Source organism: Punica granatum, chromosome 5, assembly GCF_007655135.1.
Source record: "Punica granatum isolate Tunisia-2019 chromosome 5, ASM765513v2, whole genome shotgun sequence".
NCBI lineage: Eukaryota > Viridiplantae > Streptophyta > Magnoliopsida > Myrtales > Lythraceae > Punica > Punica granatum.
Genome location: NC_045131.1, coordinates 12,120,302 through 12,145,790, shown reverse-complemented (window position 1 = coordinate 12,145,790; position 25,489 = coordinate 12,120,302). Strand labels below are relative to the sequence as shown.

General features: G+C 36.1%; 2 long non-coding RNA genes across 2 annotated transcripts; both read left to right on the top strand.

Moving 5' to 3' along the window:
* Positions 1-12,101: 12,101 nt before the first annotated feature.
* Positions 12,102-12,855, top strand: LOC116208787. The gene is made up of 2 exons (XR_004157120.1): positions 12,102-12,220; positions 12,546-12,855. It is a non-coding gene; the product is annotated as an uncharacterized LOC116208787 (long non-coding RNA).
* A 4,657-nt stretch (positions 12,856-17,512) lies between these two features.
* Positions 17,513-18,609, top strand: LOC116206948. The gene is made up of 2 exons (XR_004156825.1): positions 17,513-17,902; positions 18,212-18,609. It is a non-coding gene; the product is annotated as an uncharacterized LOC116206948 (long non-coding RNA).
* The last annotated feature ends 6,880 nt before the right edge of the window (positions 18,610-25,489 follow it).

Genomic DNA, 25,489 nt, shown 5'->3' with positions numbered 1-25,489 from the left:
GTACGATGTATCCTATACATTAAGCCGTGGGCATTTATTTTCTGCATCCATGCATCATCTAATTTTAAAATTAGGGTGTCATTTGATTGATTAATCCTAAATCGGTCTTCCTTTCATCTTGGTAAGAGATGTCGTACTCGACCTCCTTTCCGCACCTTGACAGGGTTACCCCACCGCTCGAGGAGATCAGCAGCGTATGGGCATATTCGCACCAGGTTGACCGCGACTATATCAAGACCTTTGTCGGGGACATATCATCACTAGCCATCCGCCGACCGGATTGAAATTTCCTTGGAGCAGCTGTAACATTTTGGGATCTAGTACACGCCATCTTTAACATTCAGGGCACCAAGCTCACGCCTACTATCGAAGAATATCGCACTCTTGTCGGAAGAACTGCAGCCACCCGCGGCATTGTGGAACCTAACTTCCACACCACCCGACCTGTTTTGGTATCGTGCCTACTCGGGGTGCATAGGTCTCAGCTACAAGCCGAACTTGCATGTTCCGGTGGTACTGAAATAGTTTCCGCGAAACTCCTCTGTTTTATCGAAATACGAGCTCGCGAGGTTCAAGGGGATCTTTTCCAAAAGAATTTATGTCATGCGATCCTACTCTTAATTTTCGGGACTCTTTTATTCCCTCACTCGGCTGATCACATAGACACAGCCTTAGCTAGCGTTGTCCTCCAAGTAATTGGAGGTCGCGAGTACGAGGTGACCTTATTGGCCGAAACCATGTGGTCCCTCGATCGCGTTACGAGAAAGACCGATCGAAGGTTGAGAGGGTCCCCAATCCTTTTACAAATTTAGCTCCAAAGCCATGCAAACCCCTTCGGCCTTGCTCGCCCTGTTATGTTTTTCACATGTCCGTAGTCGATCATTTCGCGGTTATTATCTCTGTTACGTATGGAAGAATGCAAAATCTCCGAGTGAATCAAAATCTTTCGCGAAATATCACTTAAGGGGTTTAAGTAGCGTGCCGCGTGGATGCCACCCGAACCCATGGCCCTCAGGTGTGGTGATTTTAACGGGGTACCACTCCTGAGCCATGCGGGGTCCACCACTTACTTTTCGACGCTAGTGATGAGGCAGTTGGGTAGCTTATAGACGGTCCCCGAGGACACGACGCAAACCGAATTCGAACACACTTGACGGGTTTGATTAATTAACATCCATTATATTATGGATATAATAGTAAATGTGAGTTTTGTAATCACCCACCGGCACCTCCATTTTTTTCACCTTTTTCTCCTTCCTTCCTTTCTCTCTCTCATATGTCTATCGATATTTGAACCTTGCCATTCTCCAATTATCTCTTTACTCTTTTCTATCGTAAAATTATGGCAATTTCTCTAAGAAAAAATTATGGAAATTCACTTTTTTAATTAAAATACTATTAATTAAAACATTTCACGTTGATAAATTATCTTGGGCATTTTATCTCAATGTTTATCATGATACCAATTCATATAACGGAAGAATGGAAGCCGAGAGGTGGGCTATAAATTTCTGGGTATTTGATATATTTCCAATCTTAAATGATTTCGTACAGCAAGTATACATATATACTCACAGATTAAAAATAGAGAACTACAGAATAGCACGAATCAAGGATAAATATTTAGGAAGTTCTCTCCAATTGAATTCCGATTGTGCTGTCAAGTCCTTGCCATTTTTGGACTCTGATTTGTCGGTCGTTGACTGATTCTTGGTATCCTCCAGATCCTTTCCTTCAATACATATTTCATCTTATCGTATTGGCATGCGTCTTGTATACATATACTCCATGTGTTTTTATATGGTGTAACACAAATTGTGCCCTTATTTAGGTGATCTAGTTTTTATATTTGTCATGAAAATTACTTTATTTGAATATGAAACTCTGGTTCATTTTTATGTTTTATTTATTTTTAATACAGATTAAATGAGAAATAGAACACTAAATAAATGGGATTTAGGCTTATATATGAGTAATATAATATTTTTTTGCTCATTATTAAATCTTTTTTAAAATAATTTTTATTAGTGGATATTTAAAGTCAAGAGAGGTAAAATGTGCAAATGGAAAATAAGTTGTTTTCATTCGATAAAGAATTGAAGAGATGAAACATTAGAGGATTGATTAATTAAGGGTTCTATCTATATTATTTAAAAATAATTATATATTTAGGGCATTTTTGAATAGTTGAACAAAGGGGGGGGGGATTAGTAAAAAAAAGGTGAAAATAACTCCAGCCAAAGAAAAAAACTAATTCTTATTTTGATGGTGGTGGATACACAGCAAGAACCCTATATTTATTATGATAATATCCCCTTTTTTTGTTAGATATTAAAAGCTTGACAAATCTGCCCATCTTTGAGCGCATGTGCTCCATATATTTCATGGTCTTTGAATCGATAATCCTGTGTGCATGCAGAGAGACAGAATTACTGAGAAAAAGTGTACTGCTCGTCCAAAAATATTTGCTCAGAGTATGCTCCCTTGCTCTGTTGTTTCTTCGGTGAGCTAAGCTGTATCTTCCTTATTAGTTAACCTTTTTTTCTTATTCCTATTATCTTTCAAGTACGTATTAGTTTCATCAATAATCCCTTTCCTTCAAAATTCCCGCTACTACACATACATGCCCTTCACCTTTGAGTGCTCTAATTCCTTCGCACGTGGTATAGTCATTAATTTCATTAGTAATTTCATTAATTTGCAGTGTCCCAAGTAAAATGAAAAAGAAAAAACCTTTCCGTAGAATCTACATTATTCAAAATTTGAAAATGTATTCCACGAGCAACGCACGTGATTCTCTTACTAGTAAAAAAAAAATGAATGAGCTAACAAAGACATCATAGAGAATAACTTATCCAAAATTTAAAAAATGCAACTATTTGATATTCCTTCATAGTTATTTTAGCAGTGATTTTACCAAATTGCCCTCAACGATTGTAATCATATTGAAAAGAAGAAAAATAGCATGTTAAATGCGGGGAGAAAACTGTAGAAATTGTTATGTCTATCACTACCCACAACTTTCTCCTGTCATCTCTTTGCGCCACGTGTCCCACACCCCCCCCCTTTCCCTCTCCATTCCTCTTCGTTTTTCCCACCCCACCTCCCATTCACTTTTAGTTTTTTTTTTTTTTCCATATCATAATAATTTGTTTTACTTGAAAAGGAATAATGTAATTTTGCTCAATCAGCCTTGCCTAGCGCAAGTGAAAGCTCAAGTTATATAGAACATATAGATTTTCAACAGCAAAACTATTGCATTTCCCCTTACATGTCTTAGTTTTGTTTCCAACATGAATATCATACCATTAAACCAATACGGTTAGCAGGTGGTTAAAGGGCAATATCGAATAACTTAGTGCTTGAACTTTTGGAGTTATTTGAAATAATGATTCCTTAGATATGAGGTACTATACCTATTAAATGTTAAAATGCGCTATTAAGAGAGATTATTCAAAAGATGTGTGCAAGCACGAACTCAGGATTTTGGTTGAAGGGGGGTCTGCAGTCCCAACTCCCCTTGGTTCATCCCGGGATGTGCCAATCTATGTTGTCTTTTTAAAGAGCATATCAATACCAAATACACTTTCCTTCAAATGATTTAACAAGTTCGTTACACTTAGACCAATTTCAATTTTGTACAAAGAAGCACAAAATTAAGTCCGAATATATATTATTTTTAAGGGATACATGTTCTAAATAGTAAAGTGAAATTTATCCAGGTATGATGAAGGAAATGGTCTAAATGCATCGCAAGACTGTGGATGGAAATTAAAATTTATTAAAATAAATCAAAAGAGTAAAATGGACTTACAAGAAATATTGATAAACAGGTTATTGACATTCATAATTTTATAATAGTTATAGATTAATTTTTATAATTAGTAGGGATGATCCCGTAACATTACAAGATAGCTAATAACAATTCCAGGATGGCCCATAGAAGTATATACAATGTCCAGCAAAATTGTGCATGAAACCAAAAGGGTGCACATGGAAATGTTTTATAAGTTTCACATATCAAATGGCCGGATAAGTTTGAAATATTAAATGGGGACCACGCATGCAGGTGACCACTTGGTTCCAATTTTGTGCTGCCATCACTTTGTTTTATATCAAAGGGGACCACTAAGTTGATTACCGGCTCCTATTATCTAGCATCTATTTTTTTTAGTTTTTCTTTTTTACTTTCATATTAATCCCACTGCTTTTATTATTATTATTATTATTATTTTTCAGTTTCAGATGAGGTTCATGGACTTAGCATAAAATAGATAGAGGGGAAGATATAGAAGCACAGATAATCACATTAGTAAGAACATAAATCAGGATCTCTTAATCCGGGTCAAGGACTGTTGCTTTCATTGCTTTTAATTTTATTAACCTGGAAAAGAGAAGAGACCAGCGGAAAAAAAAAAGAGGACAAGCGGTAGACTCCTATTTAAATGGCTACGAAGCACAAATAAATATTGTACGATATATATGTATCGTGGGACAGCTGCCTTTTAAGAGCTCAATTGGCATGTTAAAAGTGTGTAAGAAGCAACGGGTCCATATACATTTAAACGGGGATGGACCGAGGGAGGGCTGGAAGTGACAGTTGACCCCTATAATTTTTACGTATTAAAAAAATTTATGTGTAGTCCTTCAAATTTTAATGAAATTTCTTATTTTTACCCCCCAACTCGAAAAAACTATCCTATAGTTTGTCGCCTTAAGAATCTCGCCCCCTAAGTCCAAACCCTAGGTCCGTCCCTGCATTTAAAGGATGAAATAAGAATTTTGAAAAAGTGAAAAGCATTTGGTTGTATTTTTTAATTTTTTAATAATTAGATATAAGTTTCACAATATAACCATTTGTTTGAATTAGTTTTATTTTTACAATATCGTAAACAAGCAAAATAATAACACATGTTAACTTAGTAGACATGTTGTGGGCACCCGAATTTAATCTCGTCGGGGCACGCGTGCGCTCGCCTATGCAACGCGGCTTGGGAGTGTCCACCTTCCCGGGGATGCGCGACGGACGCACGTGAGAAGGAGTCGCCACTTGCCATTTTACGATCCGAAGGTCGAGGGCCGACAAGTTACCCGGGTCTAGGGGTACGGGGTACACCTAATTGCTAAGGCATATGGTCTGCGAAACCCGAGGTTCCGAATTCGGGGGTTCTGTTACATGTGAGCCTATATCTCGCATGCCCTATCGGTACTCTAGCTTGTCTAGGCTTGCCATTTTAATTTAATTACCGCTTAATTAAGTTCCGCTCATCTTACGCGTTTTGACACCGTGAATTCGAAGGAACACTCCGACCGTCCATTCTCCGACCGAGATTCTTACATGAATAAATGTACAACATGAATCCTTACATTGTTCTCTGAAATAAATAAAATACAAATTACAACAACTGAATCCCGGTCGAATCGCGTTCGGTTATTATTCCACTCGTGCTCACCGTGTGGTTTTGAAAAAAAACTGGAATTGAAATTAAGATGCGCGCTCAGTGTTAGGGGGTTAGACCCCGTGATCTACGGTTGGGGCGTTGGACCCCTTATGGATCGTATCCTAAGGGATCGGGCTCGATCCGCATAACAAAACAAGTGCAAGAATGTAACAAAACGGACATAAATAAACAAACAATGGGGTTTTGTTATTGCCGAATTTACGTGAATTAACCGATTATTAACCGGGGTATTTTGGCATGCAAATCCTACCCTAAATAGACAAAGTGGGTACAAGGTGTGAATCGATCAAGGGTCGCATCGGGAAGATATTTTGCATTTTGCATTATTTTCCGAGGACTTGACGTACATGACGTCTGTTGTCAAGTCTTGTGTTTGTGGATTGCTTTTAGGATTATTCTATGTTGTGACACTACGGTTGTTACAAATTATTACCGAATATGGATTCCGCTCGTAATTCCTAGAACTTAATGCCTATCCCGCTATTGCCCGTTTTTGCCTTAACCAAGTATATAATTAATCTGGTATTTGTATTTTGAGCCCATCCACCGAACTAACTACCCGAGACTATGCTAGAATAACGAAAAACTCATCGGTCGGATGGAGCGGGCTATGCAGATGAACCTGCGCCTAGATAGGTAGCCCATCCCTACCCTGATACCGTAATGTTTCTCTTATTCTAACCCTAGGGGTGTCGCTAAGTTGCAAATAGACGATTTTGCCCTTGAGGTAAAAATTATTTTCGGGAAAGAGAGATTACGCGGTGCGGGCCACCTCGGCCTATGACCGGCGCTAACCGATCCCCTGGACCTTCTAGGGTTGTCAAGAACCCTAAAAGAGCCAAAAGAACGGTTAATCTATCCGGAAGTGATCTAAGAAAAACTTCCACGTCCCAACCTGAGTTTCCTGAAATCAGGTGAGGCCTCGAGTCGAGACGCGCAAGTCCTTCCTAGACATCCATGTCACATCGAACCACGTGTCTCGAGTTTTATAAAATTTGCAAGTTTTGAGAAGGGTACCAACGCATGTTTGCAACCTATCGACGCGTGTTACCGATTTATTATCAATTCGTGCAAAATTATTAGGGTCAAGTGATTTAATTAATCATGTGAACGTCCCAATTACCCATTAGTGGAATTGTTGATTAAATTAATTAATGTTTTTGCCAAATGCTCTGAATATACGGGTTTCAGATCGTTGAGCCGATCATTGATAGATTGTCCGATGCGAATCCTAATTCCCAACCATCTTGGGATTAAAAAATTGATTTTAGGTCTAGTTTACATGATTAATCCGATTCATGTGAGGTTTCGATTAAAACGAGAAAATAAAGAATTTAAACACGGATCAGGGGCACATTATCACGTCAAGCACAACAAACATGCAAATTTACATAACCGGTGCCGCCATGATCATGATAAACACATACAAATATACACACAAACACGATATCAACGAAATCGATAAAACGGCACCGATTCATGGAAAGCGAAAAATCATGCAAAGTACACACGTTGTCATGCCGTATACGTATAATTACAGGAATAAAATATTTAAACATGGCACATACGTTGTCGGTCGGTGATCCAAATAGGAAAGGGCTGGATATCTTATAAAAATGTCCAGGGACTGATTTGAATAATTTTAAAAGAACAGGGACTGATTTGAAAATTCGAATAAAGTTTCGGGGACTGATTGAAAATTCTGAAAAATTGGGGACTGTGTAAGAATTACTGAAAATATTTCCAGGACTCCTTTGGAATAAATCTGAAAGTCCGGGCTGATCTGAAAAATAAAAATGTCCCAAGGACTGAATTGAAACGACACGAAAGGTTCCGGAACCGATTTTAGAAATTTATGGAAATTTCGAGGACTGATCTGGAAGTATCAAAATGACCGGGACTTGAACGGAAATAATTTAAAATTCAGGGCTGATCTGAAAAAGGCGAAAATGACCCCGGGACTAAATTGAAACAACTTGAAAAGTTTCTTGGGATGCTTGAAAAATTCTGGAGATTTCAAGGACTGATCTGGGAATATTATAATGGCCGGGACTTGACTGAAAATAATTTTAAAATTTGGGGCGGATCTGAAAAAATAAGAAATGCGTCCTCTGGACTGAAATGAGACAAAATGAAAAGTTTGTAAAATCGAGTTCGCGACGAATCCGATCACCCACACGACCCAATAACGCTCATTTCACATCATATTCATCCAAGCAAGCATAAACATTCAGAAATGGAGCCCTAAACATGCCACTAAGTCGAGGATTTACCTAGTTCGGGAAGTTGAGGGGTGATTCTGTAAATAAGGAAAAATTAAGAAAAAAAATTTAAAAATTCGCCGGGTAGTTGGGCTGCTGAGGGAGGATTGGGCCGGACTGGGCCTGCTGGGAATTGGGCTGGGCCGAGTGGAGTTGGCTGTTGCTGGGCCGGGCTGGATGGATACCGCCGGGCCGGGCCGGATGATTGGGCTGGGCCGTGGCTGGACCGTACGGATTGCTGGGCTGGGTCGGCGCGATCGGCCCTGGTCGTTACGGGCGTTCCCTGTACGATCCAAAAAAGAAACCGACCCGATTAATGTCGGAATGGGAACCGAGGGGGAGAGGCGAGCTGAGGGAGCCCGGAGATGGGCGAATCGGTCGAGCTAAGGGTTCGCTGGGCTGAGGGACGAGCTGGGAATTTTCGGGCGTGAGAGTGAGCTGGACCGTGGGCGAGCTCGTGGTTTCGGGTGTGAGCTGGGGGTTCCGGAAGTTCGAGCTTCGGGTTTCCCTTTCCTTTTTTTTTTCAGTGAACCACTGTTCTTTCTCTCAAAAGAACGAGCTGCCGAGAGAGAGGGAGGATCCGAGCTGAGGGGTCCGAGTCCGGGAGCTGAGGGCGGATCGTCCGAAAGAGCTGAGGGAGAGAATCAGTGAGCTAAGGATTTTTTTCGTTTGTGAGTTCCTCCCTTTTTTTTGTGAGCTTCGGTTTTTGTCCCGAAAAACCGAGAGAGAGAGAGAGAGTCGGCGTTTGCGTGTCGGAGATCGTTGGCGTGTGCAGAGAAGTCGCGTGCGCAGAGGAGTTGGCGTGCGGCAGGCTCGGGTCGGATCGCAGCAGGCTTGGTTCCGACTCTGTCAGGAGGAAGAAGGAGAGAAGGAAAAGAAAAGAAAAAAAGAAAAGAAAGAGCCAAGAAAGGAAAGGAGAAAAAGGAAGAAGAAGAACAGGAACCTAGGGGGGAGGGGGCGTCGAGTCAATCGGTCGAATTCGACGCGCGTACAAATCGAAAATTCCTCTCTTGATCAGGAGTCAGAAAAATAAATCGAGACCACCATCGCGCTTAGAAAAATTCATTGATCGATATTATGCGATGAAATTATCTCCAATCTCGAATTTTGTCTCGGATTTTGAAAATTGACGTCGATGTACGCGAAATTCGAAAACGTTTCAAATAGTATTATTTTTTTGAAAAAAATTACAAAATTGGTGTTAAGTTAGGAAAATATCATTTTCAAAAAGTCGTGAATACTCAAGTAATTAATTGGAAATACTTCACTCACGAGTGGCAAAAATGACGATTTTGCCCCTATGGAGTCGGTGGGCCAAAATTGGGTGCTGACACATGTTATTCAAGTCCCTGCTTGCACTTGCAAATAGTCAATTTTGAGTTTGTGAATGTTATTCCTAAAATCCCAAGTTCAAGTTCTCATTAGCACATCTAGTCATAACTATTTACGACTGATCTGATTTCTCATCTTATATTGCTATATATTAAGAAGTTTCGCACCAAAAAAAGTACGTACCAGAATGGTATCGAACATTTTTCTCCCCCGATTTTCTAAATTATCATGTCTCTAAGTTGTATTGAGTTGTACTAATTTCTTTCCTCTTTTAATTGATTGTATTAGCTAGTAATGATCGGTTAAAATTTTAGCAGGAAAAGGCTCGTGGCCGGATCTGGTAGGGAAAAAGGGCAGTAAGAACCCAAATGTTGAGGCATCCACGATCAAAGAGGGCAGCGCCATCACCATGTCCTGGATGGAGCCATTTTACAAATAATCTGTCATGGATTTATTGGTACTGCTCTTTTTTTCTTGCCAAGAATGAGTTATGATAGAGCACATCTTCTTTATCTCGACGAAATGGGTGGAGTGGCTATTGCTAATGAGTCGTGTTACAGAAGAAGATACAACAGATATAGGAGCCCTCTCTTGAATATGATGAAATAAATGTTACTTCTGTCTCGATATATCTTAATACTAGTTTTCTATCCAGTGCACGCACGGGTTTATTTCCATTTCTAATTGTAACTATTTACATTTGAAACACGAATTTTCTGATTTAAAATAATATATATTTTCAATTATTAATTATAATTTCAAATATTTATCTAAACTTTTTGTTTTTAAAAATTAGAGTAAGTTAATTATTTTTGCCACATATCAAGAAATTATTACAATAATATTTTGAAACTACTTATTTCAATTTATACGCATCACCGTATTTTTGTTAATTATTAATATAAGTTGACGACTATCAAGTTTAATAATGAGAATAAAACTTTATCCCCTCGTTTTTTAAAACAATATTTGTGATATTTTTATTTTAAATTTTTTTTTATTTATGAGTTTAAGATCATAACGCTATATCATTATAGTTTTCATTTATAATTTTTGTAATAATTATATTGAATTTTGAAAAATATTGACTTCTTTAAGACAATAAAATATTTTACTTATCAGAAAGCACATATATATGTTCATATATTATATATCAGAGAGCACATATATATTTTCCATCTATATATATATAGATGGTCATATATTATGTTCCATTTGCATTTGTTCTGTGTATTTCAAATACGCTAGACATATGGCCCTCACTATGCGCGAAATTAGTAAATTCAGATTATATAAGTTTTATATATATATATATATATATATATATATATTTTCCCCTTTTGCAATAAGGTAAACCTTAGTCAACTTCAAAAACGGTTACAAAATGGGCTTTTCCTTTACATATTTAGTTCTAGATAGCACAAGCAGTGATTGCACTAAACCCTTCTCATTGATTTATTTTCCCCGATCGATCACTTAGCAAAATTAGTTAGTTGTTCATCCATGAAGCATGTAGAAGATATCCGAATATTAAGATATACATAACCTGTATATACGCATGTACATAGTAATCGTGCTAGATATGATGGATTTAATATATAACGGCTCTAACATATAAATTTTTTCGTCCTGTCGAGAGTGACTGAAGATCATGAGAAACTTATTAACTTTTGAAATAGAAGAAGATAAAGATTAAGGGACTTAGGCCAATTTGTTATTGTAAAAATACCCACTTGGGCCTACACGGACTCGAGCCCATCTGCAACCCAAAAGCTTAAGGCCCAAGTGGATATTTTACATGGTATCAGAGCGGGTTATGCTTCCGCGCGCTCATGTGGGCTCACACCACGCCAGATTCGATTTCGAGGTAGCCAAAAGTGCATCTCATGTTAATCAGGCCCAAGAGTGATCTGGTCCAGTTCCGAAGTAGCTAAATGTGCACCTCTAGTTAGGCCCGAGTGTGGAGCTCGATGCTAGTTTGGTATTTGTCCCCCCTTACCCGAGCACGGAAGAGGATGCCCGGCTTGGGTCAGTTGTTAAGAGCGAGTGTTTAAGGGCACGTGACAACGTGTAGGCAGAAATAGATCACACATTGCACGTGAGGGCGAGTGTTACGAAGTAAAATGGGATAAATCTCACATCGAAAAAGAAAAGGAAAATACATGGGTTAATATATGGCTTGAGTACCACTACTTATAAGCTTGAGCTTTTAAGTGGATATGGGTCCAGGCCAGTATAAACCCAAATGAAAATTTAATATGGTATCAGAGCGGGTTACGCTTCCGCATGCTTACGCGCGTATGCGCATTGACTCACACCACGCCAGGCCCAGTATGTCCAAGTGCAGCCAAGAGTGCGCCTCGTATTAGTGTCCCTCCTCGCCCGAGCACAGAAGATGAGCCTAGCTCGAGGTCAATTGATGAGGGCGGGTGTTTAAGGGCACGTGATAACGTATAGGCAGAAATAGACCTCACCTTTCACGTGAGGGCAGGTGTTGAGAAGTAAGATCGGATAAATCCCACATCGAAAAAGAAAATGAAAATACATGGGTTAATATGTGGCTTGGGTACCACCACGTATAAGCTTGAGCTTTTAAGTGGATATGGGCGCAGGCCCGCATAAGCCCAAATGAAAATTTAATAGTTATAATATACTCGTTGGGCCGTGCACTTCCAGTAGATTGAGTGTTATGACGAAAATATCCGGTGGCCATGAAAATTCTATTTTCGACCGGAACGTGAAAAATGTGATTTTGCATCCACAGTCTCCTTCTTCAATTTTTGGCATGCATATTGGTTCTGGAAGCCCAATATACCCCAATAAGTCCAATTCGAGCCGGATCGGTTCACTAGAGATAAAGCTAGCTCTTCCAACAAACATTTTATCCATTCACATAAGATTCAAATATGAAATTTTATTTAAGAGAAACAAGTGTTGAACTATTTGAACTAATTCACATGGGTGACTTTTCTTCATTTTCAATTATTGAACCCTCTCCTCCCGAGCCCCAACCCTTCTATAAATACCAAACATTCATACCAAGAGATGCTCAACACATCCATTCCATTTAAAAGACGCATAGAGAAAAAAAGAAGGGAAAAAAAAAGAATAAGAGAGAGAGAGCATCAGACGGGGTTTGAATTATGGCAAGCATCAACGTTCCTGGTGAGTTCTTTAGCTAGGTATAATTATTTAGAAATGTGATTCCATCTCTTGTCTCATAATACAATTTAAAAGTTTGACATCAACATAATACGTACCGTAATGGTGTCACGACGTTGCTCAGCCTTATCAAGGCCATAATTTGTGGAATGTAAGATTATACTGTCTTGAACAACTTTTTGGCCCTGGGTTTCCAAATTATATGGTCACTAAAGTTGTAAATGGGTTGTATTACTTTGTTGTTGTGCATGACCATCAGGTGAAAAACTTCTTTCTTTGCACCTTTATTTGATTACGATAACAATGATCCATTGATGAAATTTGACAGGAAAGAGCTCGTGGCCGGAGCTGGTAGGGAAAAATGGGGGGGTTGCGGCAACAACCATAATCAGTGAGAATCCAAATGTGTTTGTGGTGATAATCCCCCCGTCTATCACCGCCGTCACCGGCCCCTACTTAGGCAATCGTGTCCGTGTCGTTGTCGATGACTCCTGCATTGTCACTGCAGTCCCTAATATTGGGTGAACAATCGTGTCACTAAATTGAATAATATGAATGAGCTCCTCAATATGTTAATTAGGGGAGCCGATGCCCATCGCTCTTAAAAGTTATGAAATAAATGTTCTTTATTCCGTGTCCGTCTTAATCTAGTTATATGTGTTGTTTATATTTGCTCTTCGTCTATTGCAAGTATACTAGTAGAAGAATCACGTACTTTGCATGAGAATCATATCTTAATCATATCACATTATTTTACAAGTATGAATATTTTCGAAATAGAAAATACATAAGTAAATTATCACTTTGGTTCCTAAATGATTTTTCGGCCATCAATATGGTCCCTTGTAATTATTTTGCCATCAATCGACGTAACTTTCCCAATTCTATGATAAAAAATGGTACGGTCGTCAACTCTATTAGGAAATGTGATGGAAGGCTGACCTAGAGACTCATGTGGTTCATGGAACCCTGAAAATAACAAATGAGAGACCCGTGTAAAAAAATTCAGTAAACATGACCCACATTACAAACCTGATCTTAAAAAAAAAACCGAGAATAAATTCGAATAGCTCTTGAAGCCTTTGTACGGGGTTTCCCAAGAACTGGTTAGCGGAGTTGATCACATACCAAATCTTCTCCAAGAATGAACATCAACAGCACTAGGGATGGACTCTCTACGTATTAAGCGAGAACCAAACGTTCCACGGCACAAGAACTTTTAGCACGATCTCTAATGGGAGCACTCACTCGAATGATTCTCTCTCGTTCCCTTGTGTAGCTCAATACACCATGCATCCGCCTATACATGCATACGTATCCTAGTGCGTATATATATATATATCAGACTCAGGCTGACATAATACATGCAACCGTTAACCCAATTAATCCATATCTGTCCATATCCATATATGTATAGTAAAATTGACTGCACTTTGCATTAAATGGGATCATAGTTAGTATGGTTAAAATGGTCAATTTATAAATTTATAACAATGAAATATTTAATCGGACATTATTATGTAACTTATATCGAAAAACAATTAATTGATCATATATAGGACTAAATCATAAACTATTGGCATGCAGAAGAAATTAAAATATATGAAATTGAGTATAAAATCAAATCAAATTCGTAAGAGAAATTTGAAAGATAAAATATTGAATAAGTTAATTAGTCCAACTTCATCAAGGTAATTATTCGAAGATTATTGTGTGAAACTTTAAACTGCTTTTTGATAATTTTATGATTCCTAAGAAGCAAATTATTTTTAAAAAAATATATAATTATTATATAAATGAAATAAATGTATGAAAAGATGAAACCACGTATAATACAAAGATAGAACACAAAAAAATAATTAGTTTTCATATAAAAACTTCCCAAAATAATAACAAATCATCAATTCTTAACTTATGGTCATATAATTAAATTTCGCTCATATGTTAATAAATGTTATCTCATTATTGAACAAAATAGAGTAGATTTAATCACATTTATTTAATTGGATGTTAACCTAATTCCTATTAAAATATTAAAATTGTTATTATTATTTACGAACTTATGATAATATAAAAAATTAAACAAGGATGTCAAAAGATTTACATATTTTAAAAAATGGGTAATGAAGTAAATATATATAAACTTATCTTAACGATTCATTTACAATAAATCTCTCTTACTTGCTATTAAATAAATATATAATATGATGCATACTAATTAGGACTATTTGTTGAAAAATATATATTAACCATGCAAAATTACTCTAATTTTATTATTTAATTATAGTATGAAACTTGAAATTAATTATTAATTTTTTTTACAGTATTAAGAAGTCAATATGTTTTTTTAATTCAAAATAATTTTTATGAAAATGATATATAAATTTTTTAAGCTCATAAATAAAAATATAATTATTCAAAAATTATATATTATTTTTAAGGGATACATGTTCTAAATACGTAAAGTGAAATTTATCCAGGTATGATGAAGGAAATGGTCTAGATGCATGGCAAGACTGTGGATGGAAATTAAAATTTATTAAAATAAAACAAAACAGTAAAATGGAATTACAAGAAATATTGATAAACAGGTTATTGAGATTCATAATTTTATAATAGTTATAGATTGTAGATATATAGATTATTTTTTATGATTAGTAGGGATGATCTCGTAACATTACAAGATAGCTAATAACAATTCCAGGATGGCCCAAAGAAGTATTTGTATATACAATGTCCAGCAAAATTGTGCACGAAGCCAAAACGGTGCACATGGAAAATGTGTTTATACGTTCCACATATCAAATGATCGGATAAGTTTGAATTATTAAATGGGGACCACGCATGCAGGTGACCACTTGGCTCCAGTTTTCGTGCTAGCATTACTTTGTTTTATATCAAAGGGGACCACTAAGTTGATTGCCGACTCCTATTATCTAGCATCTACTTTGTTTTGGTTTTTCTTTTTTACTTTCATATTAATCCCACAGCTTTTATTATTATTATTATTATTATTATTATTATTATTTTCAGTTTCAGATGAGGTTCATGAATTTAGCATAAAAAGATAGAGGGAAAGATATAGAAGCACAAAAAATCACATTAGTAAGAATAGAAATCAAGATCTCTTAATCCAGATCAAGGAGTGTCGCTCTCATTGCTTTTAATTTTATTAACTTGGAAAAGAGTAGAGGCCAGCCAAAAAAAAGAGGACAAGCGGTGGACCTATTTAAATGGCTTCGGAGCACAAATAAATATTGTACGATATATAATGCTGTGTTTGATTTCGCATTGGATTTTGATTTTAAAATTCTGATTTTGATTTTAATTGATTTGTAATGATTGTATCGTTAAATTATGAGAAAAAAATATGAAAAAGTAATGAATAGTTGAGATAATTTATTATTAAAAATTGAATTGAATAGTTAAAAAAATTGAAGAAAAATGAAAAAGTAATAATTGTGTTGTTGACTTTTGTTGTGTAGTGAGTAGAATTAAAGTTAAAATTAAAATTTTAAAATTAGATTGAGAAATCAAACAAAGTATAAGTATCGTGGGACAACAGCCTTTTAAGAGCTCAATTCGCATGTTAAAAGTGTGTAACAAGCAACGAGTCCAAATACATTTAAATGGGGGTGGACCGAGGGAGGATTGGGGGTGACGGTCTCCCCCAAAATTTTCACGCATTAAATAAATTTATGTATAGTCTTTTAAATTTTAATGAAATTTCTTATATTCACCCCTAGCTCGGAAAACTATCATATAGTTTGCTGCCTCAAGAATCTCGCCTCCCTAAGTCCAAATCCTGGATCCATTCCTGCATTTGAAGGATGAAATGAGAATTTTGAAAAACTGAAAAGCATTTGGTTGTATTTTTTAATTTTATAATAATTAGATATAAGTTTCACAATATAACCATTTGTTTGAATTAGTTTTATTTTTACAATATCATAAACAAGCAAAATAATAACACATGTTAACTTAGTAGACATGTTATTCAAGTCCCTGCTTGCACTTGAAAATAGTCAATTTTGAGTTTGTGAATGTTATTCCTAAAGTCCCAAGTTCAAGTTCTCATTAGCACATTTAGTCATAACTATTTACGACTGATCTGATTTCTCATCTGATATTGCTATATATTAAGAAGTTTCGCACCAAAAAAAGTATGTACCAGAATGGTATCGAACCATTTTCTCCCCCTATTTTCTAAATTATCATGTCTCTAAGTTGTATTGAGTTGTACTAATTTCTTTCCTCTTTTAATTGATTGTATTAGCTAGTAATGATCGGTTAAAATTTTAGCAGGAAAAGGCTCGTGGCCGGATCTGGTAGGGAAAAAGGGCAGTGAGAACCCAAATGTTGAGGCATCCACGATCAAAGAGGGCAGCGCCATCACCATGTACTGGATGGAGCCATTTTACAAATAATCTGTCATGGATTTATTGATACTGCTCTTTTTTTCTTGCCAAGAATGAATTATGATAGAGCACATCTTCTTTATCTCGACGAAATGGGTGGAGTGGCTATTGCTAATGAGTCGTGTAGCAAAAGAAAGATACAACAGATATAGGAGCCCTCTTTTGAATGTGATGAAATAAATGTTACTTCTGTCTCGATATATTTAATACTAGTTTTCTATCCAGTGTGTTGCACGAGTTCATTTACATATATTCTTATACCATTTCTAATAAATTCAGATTGTATAAGTTATATATATATATATATATATATATTTCCTTTTGCAATAAGGTAAACCTTAGTCAACTTCAAAAAGGGTTAAAAAATGGGCTTTTCCTTTACATTATTACTTCAAGATAGCACAAGCAGTGATTGCACTAAACCCTTCTCATTGATTTATTTCCCCGATCGATCAGTTACGAAAATTAATTAGTTGTTCATCCATGTAGCAGGTAGAAGATATCCGAATATTAAGATATACATAACCCGCATATACACATGTACGTAGTAATGGTGCTAGATATGATGGATTTAATTTATAATGGCTCCAACATATAAATCTTTTCGTCCTGTCGAGAGTGACTGAAGATCATGTGAAACTTATTAACTTTTGAAATAGAAAGAAGGTAAAGATTAGGGACTTAGGCTTATAATAAACTCGTTGGGCCTTGCACTTCTAGTAGATTGAGTGCTATGATAGAAGAAGTCAAATCTTGATTGGCTGTTTTAGATATTATTCATAGCTGTTAGCGACGAAAATATCCGGTGGCCATGAAAATTCTATTTTCGACGGGAGCATGAAAAATGTGAATTTGCATCCACAATCTCCTCCTTTTCTTCATTTTCTAGCATGCATAATGGCACCGGAAGCTCAATATATTCCAATAAATTCAATTCAAGCCGGATTGACTCACTAGGATAAAGTTAACTCTTCCAATGTACATTTTCTCCATTAACACAAGATTCGAATCTGAAACATTATTTAAGAGGAAGAAACGCCGAACCGTTTGAACTAATTCACGTGGGTGACTTTTCTTCATTTTCAATTATTGAACCATCTCCTCCTGAGCCCCCGCCCCTCTATAAATACCAAACATTCATACCAAGAGTTGCTCAACACATCCATTCCATTTAAAAGACGCATAGAGAGGGGGCAAAAAAAAAAAGAATAAGAGAGAGAGAGAGCATCGGACCGAGTTTGAATTATGGCAAGTATCAACGTTCCTGGTGAGTTTTTTAGCTAGGTATAATTATTTAGAAATGTGATTCCATCTCTCGTCTCATATTACAATTTAAAAGTTTGACATCATGGTATCACGACGTTGCTCGGCCTTGTCAAGGCCATAATTTGTGGAATGTAAGATTATACTGTCTTGAACAACTTTTTGGCCCTTGGGTTTCCAAACTATCTGGTCACTAAAGATGTAAATGGGTTGTATTACTTTGTTGTTGTGCTTGACCATCAGGTGAAAAGCTTCTTTCTTTTTTCCTTTATTTGATTACAATAACAACGATCCATTGATGAAATTTTGACAGGAAAGAGCTCGTGGCCGGAGCTGGTAGGGAAAAATGGGGGGGTTGCGGCGACAACAATAATAAGGGAGAATCCAAATGTGTACGTGGAGATGATCCCGCCATCTGTCACCGGCATCACCAGCAACTACATAAGCAGTCGTGTCCGTGTCATTGTCGATGACTCCTGCATTGTCACAGTAGTCCCTAGTATTGGGTGAACAATCGTGTCATAAATTGAATAAGATGAATGAGCTCCTCAATATGTTAATTAGGGGAGCCGTTGCCCATCGCTCTTAAATGTTATGAAATAAATGTTGTTTACTCCGTATCTGTCTTAATTTAGTTATATGTATTGTTTACATTTGCTCTTCGTCTATTGCAAGTATACTAGGAGAAGAATCACGTACTTTGCACGAGAATCATATCTTATTATTTTGCAAGTATGAATATTTTCGAAATAGAAAATATATAAGTAAATTATCACTTTGGTTCCTAAATGATTTTTCAGCCATCAACTTGGTCCCTGGTAATTTTTTTGCCATCTAACTTCCCAATTCTGTGATACAAAATGGTACGGTCGTCAACTCTGTTAGGAATTGTGATGGAAGGCTGACCTGGAGGCTCATGTGGTTCACGGAACCTTGAAAATAACAAGTCAGAGACCCGTATAAAAAAATTCAGGAAACATGACCCACTTTACAAACCTTATATAAAAAATAAATAAATAAACCGAGAATAAATTCGAATAGCTCTTGAAGACTTCTACCTGGTCTCCCAAGAGCTGGTTAGCGGAGTTGATCACATACCAAATCATCTCCAAGAATGAACATTAACAGCACAAGGGATGGACTCTCTCTATCTATTGAGCGAGAACCAAACGTTCCACGGCACAAGAACTTTTAGCACAATCTCTAATGGGAGCACTCACTCGAATGATTCTCTCTCGTTCCCTTGTGTAGCTCAATACACCATATATCCGCCTATACATGCATACGTATCGTAGTATATATATCAGACTTAGGCTGACATAATACATGCAACCGTTAACCCAATTAATTCATATCCATATCCATATATATATATATATAGCAAAATTGACTCCACTTTACATTAAATGGAGTCATAGATAGTATGGTTAAAATGGTCAATTTATAATTTTATAACAATGAAATATTTAATTGGACATTATTATGTAACTTATATTGAAAAACAATTGATTGGTCATATATAAGACTAAATCATAAACTATTAGCATGCGAAAGAAATTAAAATATATGAAATTGAGTATAAAATTAAATCAAATTTGTAAGAGAAATTTGAAAGAGAAAATATTGAATAAGTTAATTAGGTTAACTTCATCGAAGGTAATTATTCAAAGATTATTGTGTGAAACTTACACTAGTTTTTGATAATTTTATGATTCTTAAGAAGCAACTTATTTTTTTAAAATATATAACTATTATATAAATGAAATAAATGTATGAAAAGATGAAACTACGTATAATACAAAGATAGAACACTAAAAAAAATTAATTTTTCATATAAAAATTTCCCAAATTTTTTTTCAATTGGGGGTGGTGGCTGCAATCAAGGCTTCACCCGCTGGAATCGAAAGAAACTCCATTTTTGGGTTTCACGATTCCGGTGCGTGTGAACGGACTAATAAGTTCCGTGAGTTTGCAGGGTGTTCATGTGGGCATTGGAGATTATTCAACCGAAACCTGAACACATTGTTAAAAAAATAAAAGGAATTTCATAGTATTTTATTTATTAATTAATACTGAATTCAAATATCATAAATGAACACGTGTGAAAATTTGAGGAAGAGAATATAGAAAAAATATATCGACATAAATTACTATTGAGGCTAGATGTATATGGGACATAGAAACAAACCTAGGAATTTTCGTGGCGCGAAAAAACACGTTCTTTAGAGTTATTTGACCCAACATGAAATTTAGTATTGAGTCTAGTCAACGCCTATTCCTAGAATACAATAAAATCTTAATGAGTCATGAAGTAAGCAATTTCGACTGACTTATTGCTCGAACTTTTGTGATTATTTTGAAATAATGATTTATGACATATGAGTTACTGTATCTATTGAATGTTAAAATGCACTACTAAGAGATGTGTCGATCAAAATTCTGTTCGTACAGTCATATCTATATACCAAATACACTTTTATGTTCATTCAAAGTACTAAACAATTTATACTGACCAATTTCAATTTTGTGGTAAGAAGCACAAAATTTAACTCCAAATATATATCATTTTAAGGGATATATGTTCTAAATACGTGAAATAAAATTTATTTTGTTACGTATTATGAGAAAAATGGTCTAGATGCATTGCAAGCTAGACTGAGGATGAAAATTAAAATTTATTAAAATAAATCAAAAGAGTAAAATGCAATTACGAGAAATATTGACAAACACGTTGTTGAGATTCGTAATTTCATAATAGTTACAGATGGTAGATGTATAGAATTTTTTTTTATTATATTTAGTAGGGATAAATTCCGTAGCATCACGAGGTAGCTATAACACAACAAGTCGAGGATGGCTCATAGAAGTGTAAAATACCCACTTGAGCCTACACGGACTTGAGCCCATCTGCAACTCAAAAACTTAAGCTGATAGGTTACTGGATCCAAGTCTCATATAAGCTTGTGATTTCTTTTTCAATTTTTCGATGTGGGATAACGTATCTCAACACCCGCCCTCACGTGGCAACGCATGGTCCAACACGTGCCACGTGCCTTAAACACCCGCCCGCCCTTAACAACTGACCCGAGCCGGACATCCTCTTCCGTACTCGGGCAAGGGGGGACAAATACCAAACTAGTCTCAAGCTCCACACTCGGGCCTAACTAGAGGTGCACCTTTAGCTACCTCGGAGCTGGACCGGACCACTCTTGGGCCTGATTAACATGAGGCGTACTCTTGGCTACCTCGAAATCGAATCTGGCGTGGTGTGAGCCCACATGAGAGCGTGGAAGCATAACCCGCTCTGATACCATGTAAAAATTTCCACTTGGGCCTACACATACTTGAGCCCATCTGCAAACCAAAAGCTTAAGCTCTTGGGTTGCAGATGGGCTCAAATTAAATTTTCATTGGGCTTATACGGGCTTAGGCCCATATCCACTTAAAAGCTCAAACTGATAAGTGGTTGTACCTAAGTATCATATAAACCAATGGATATTCATTCATTTTTTCAATGTGGGATTAACATCCTCAACACCCACCCTCACGTGCAACGTGTGGTCTATTTCTGCCTACACATTGTTAGGTGACCTTAAACATCCGCCCTCAACTGCTGACCTCGAGCCAGACTCATCTTCCGTGCTCGGACGAGGGGGACTAACATGAGACGCTCTTTTGGCTGCTCTCGATATTGGGTCGGCGTAATATGAGCCCACGTGGACACGCAGAAGTGTAACCCGCTTTGATACCATATTAAATTTCCATTAGGCTTACACGGGCTCGGGCCCATATCTTTAAAAACTCAAACTGATAAGTGGTGGTACCTAAGTCTCATATAAACCAATGGATATTCATTCATTTTTCCAATGTGGGATTAACATCCTCAACAAGAAGTATATACAATCTCTAGCAAAATTGTGCACGAAGGCAAAATGGAGCCCATGGAAAATGTGTTATATATATATATATATATATATATATTTCACTATCAAAGGGTCAGATGAGTTTGAATATCAAATGGGACCACGCATGAGGTACCACTTGGCTCATGTTTTCGTTCTAGTACATACTTTGTTTTTTATTAAATGGGACCACACAAGGTGATCACATGCTCCTATTATCTTCTATCTATTTTATTTTTGTTTTTGTTTTTGTTTTTATTTTCATATTAATCCCACTGCTTTATTTTTATTTTTTAATTTTTTCAATTTCAGATTAGATTCACGGACCCTAGAATGAGATAAAGGGAAAGACATAGAAGCACAGAGAGTCCCATTTGTACAAATAGAGATCAGGATTTCTTAGTTCTTGTCAAGCAGAATGTCATTCTCATTGCTTTTAATTTTATTAACTTGTAAAAGAGAGCATGCCAGTAAAATAAAATAAAATAAAATGGAAGACAGGCGGTGGACCCCTTTTCAAATGGCTACGCAGCACAAATAAATATTGTACGAGATATATGTATGTATCGTGTGACAACAACAAACTAAGAGCTTAATTCTCATGTTAAAAGAGTGTAACAAACAATGAGTCCAAATACATTTAAAGGATAAAATGGGAATTGCAAAAACTGAAAATTGCTTGGTTGAATTTTAATTTTATAATATATAATTAAATATAAGTTTCACAATATAACCGTTTGTTTGAAATAGTTTTATTTTTACTATATCACAAATATTGCTATATATTAAGAAGTTTCCCACCAAAAAGTATGTACCATAATGGTATCGGACAATTTTCTACCCCGATTTTCTAAATTGTCATGTGTCTGAGTTGTATTGAGTTGTACTAATTTCTTTCCTCTTTTAATTGATTGTATTAGCTGGTAATGATCCCTTAAAATTTTAGCAGGGAAGAGCTCGTGGCCGGATCTGTGGCTGGATTTGGAAGTACACCGTGGTATTCATAAGTCCAATATAACTCAACAAATCCAATTCGAGTCGTGTCGGCCTACTAAGGGATAAAACTAGCTCTCGCAACGTAGATTTTCTTCATTCAAACAAGATTCGAATCGAAGACCTTGCTTAAGAGGATTAAGGTGCTGAGCCATTTGAACTAATTGACAATAGTGACTTTTCTTCATTTTCAATTATTGAACCCTCTCCTCCCAAGCCCCCACCCATCTACAAATACCAAACATTCATGCCAAGAGTTGCTCAACACATCCACTCCGTTTAAAAGACTGACGCAGTGTACACGCAAGCAATAGTCACAGATTCGTTGATTCTGCAGAATACCGGAATTACGACATTCAATCTCCTATTGATTCTTCGAATTCTTAAGAAACCAGCATCAAACTCGAATCAAATCCGAGAATGGGCGAAAGAGTACAGTAACTCCAAAACTTTATTGATAATCCAAAAAATCTGTCTTTAGCCCTAGGGCTTACATCGCTTAAATAGGAAAAAAAAATAAGAGAGAGAGAGAGAGCGAGCGTCAGACCGAGTTTGAATTATGGCAAGTATCAACGTTCCCGGTAAGTTCTTTAGCTAGGTATATTTATCAGGAAATGTGATCTAATATCACGTCTGATATTACGATTTAAAAGTTTGACATCAACACAGTACATACCGTAATGGTATCACGACATTGCTCGGCCTTATCAAGGCCATAATTTGTGGGATGTAAGATTATACTGCGTTGAACAACTTCCGGCCCCACGGAAGTTGTAAATGGGTTGTACTACTTTGTTGTTGTGCTTGACCATCAGGTGAGAAGTTTCTCTCTTTGGTCCTTTATTTGATTACAATAACAATGATCCATTGATGAAATTTTGATAGGGAAGAGCTCGTGGCCAGAGCTGGTAGGGAAAATGGGGGGTTGCGGTAACAACAATAATCAGTGAGAATCCAAATGTGTATGTCGAGATAATCCCCCGGTCTGTCACCGCCATCAGCGGCAACTACATAAGCAGTCGTGTCCGTGTGTTCGTTGATGACTCCTGCATTGTCACCAGAGTCCCAAATATTGGGTAAACAATCGTGTTACTAAATTGAAAAATATGAATGAACTCCTCATTCCTCAATATGTTAATTAGGGGAGCCCATCTCTCTTGAATGTTATGAAATGAAATAAATGCTGTTTACTGCAAATCTTTCTTATATGTTTTGTTTACGTTTGCTCTTCGTGGATTGCAAGTATACTAGTAGAAGAATCACGTACTTTGCAGGGGAAGCACATCTCAATATTTTACAAATATGAATATTTTCGAAATAGAAAATATATAAATAAATTATCAATTTCTTTCCTAAATGATTTTTGAGTCATTCAATTGTTCCCAGGTAATTCTTTTGCCATCAATCGAAGTAACATTTCCAATTCTGTGACGCTAATGTGGCTCACAGAACATTGAAAATCACCAAGTGAGTGAGATGTGTAAAAAAAAAAAAATGTGTCAGGAAACATGACCCACATATAAACCTCCGACATAAGCCATGGGTAAATTCTAATAACTTTTGAAGCTTTTGAGCCCGGTTCTCCAAGAAATCTTTGGCTGAGTTGATCACGTACCAAGTCTCTTCCAAGAATAAACCCAAACGGCATCAGCGGTGGATTGTCTCTGCGTTAGGAGCGAGAACCAAATACGTTCTACAGCACAAGAACCCCTCTCAGACGATCTCTAATGGGAGCACACACTCGAATGATTCTCTTTCCCGTTCTCTTGTGTAGCACAGTACACAATACATACTTTTATACATGCATACATCCATATCCGTTTATACATAAATAATATATAGCAAAAGAGAGATGCCAAATTCTCCGATTCGGAGCCTGCGAAAGCAGAGAGAAATGGCAAATTTGTAATTATCATGAACAACATGGGCATTTCTTGCAGCAGAGACGTTCGAAGGAATGGGAGGATCACTTTTTCGGAGGAACAAGCTTTTGTCAGCGACTCCACCTTGCATTAAGGAGTCATAGTAAGCAGGGTTAAAATGGTTAATTATAATTATATAACAATGAAATATTTAATATGGTATTATTATGTGACTTATATTGAAAAGTAATCAATTGATCATATATAGGAATATACCATAAATTATTGGCATGTGAAAAAAATTAAAATATATGAAATTGAGTATGAAAATGTATAGATCAAATTCGTAACAGAAAAATAAAAAAATATTGAATAAATTAATTAGTCCAACTTCGTCAAAGGTTATTATTAGTCAAAATTTTGTGTGAAGTTTTAAACTATTTTTTGATACTTTTATGATTCTTTAGATGCAAATTATTTTTAAAAATATATAATTATTATATAAATGAAATAAATATTTGAAAAAATGATTTTTCGTATGATACAATGATAGAACAATAAAAAATAATTAGTTTTTTCACACAAAATTTCCCCAAAAAATGATAACAAATCACTTATTCTATAATTTATGGTCATATAACTGAAATTAACTCTATATTAATAAATGATCTCTCAGTAGTGAACAAATTTTTAAAAAAATTAACAGAGTTAATTTAATCATGTGAATTTCATTTATTTAATTGGATGTTAACCGAGTTTCTATTATAAATTTAAAATTATTCTTATATTTATGAACTTATGATAATATAAAAAAATAAACAAGGATATCACAAA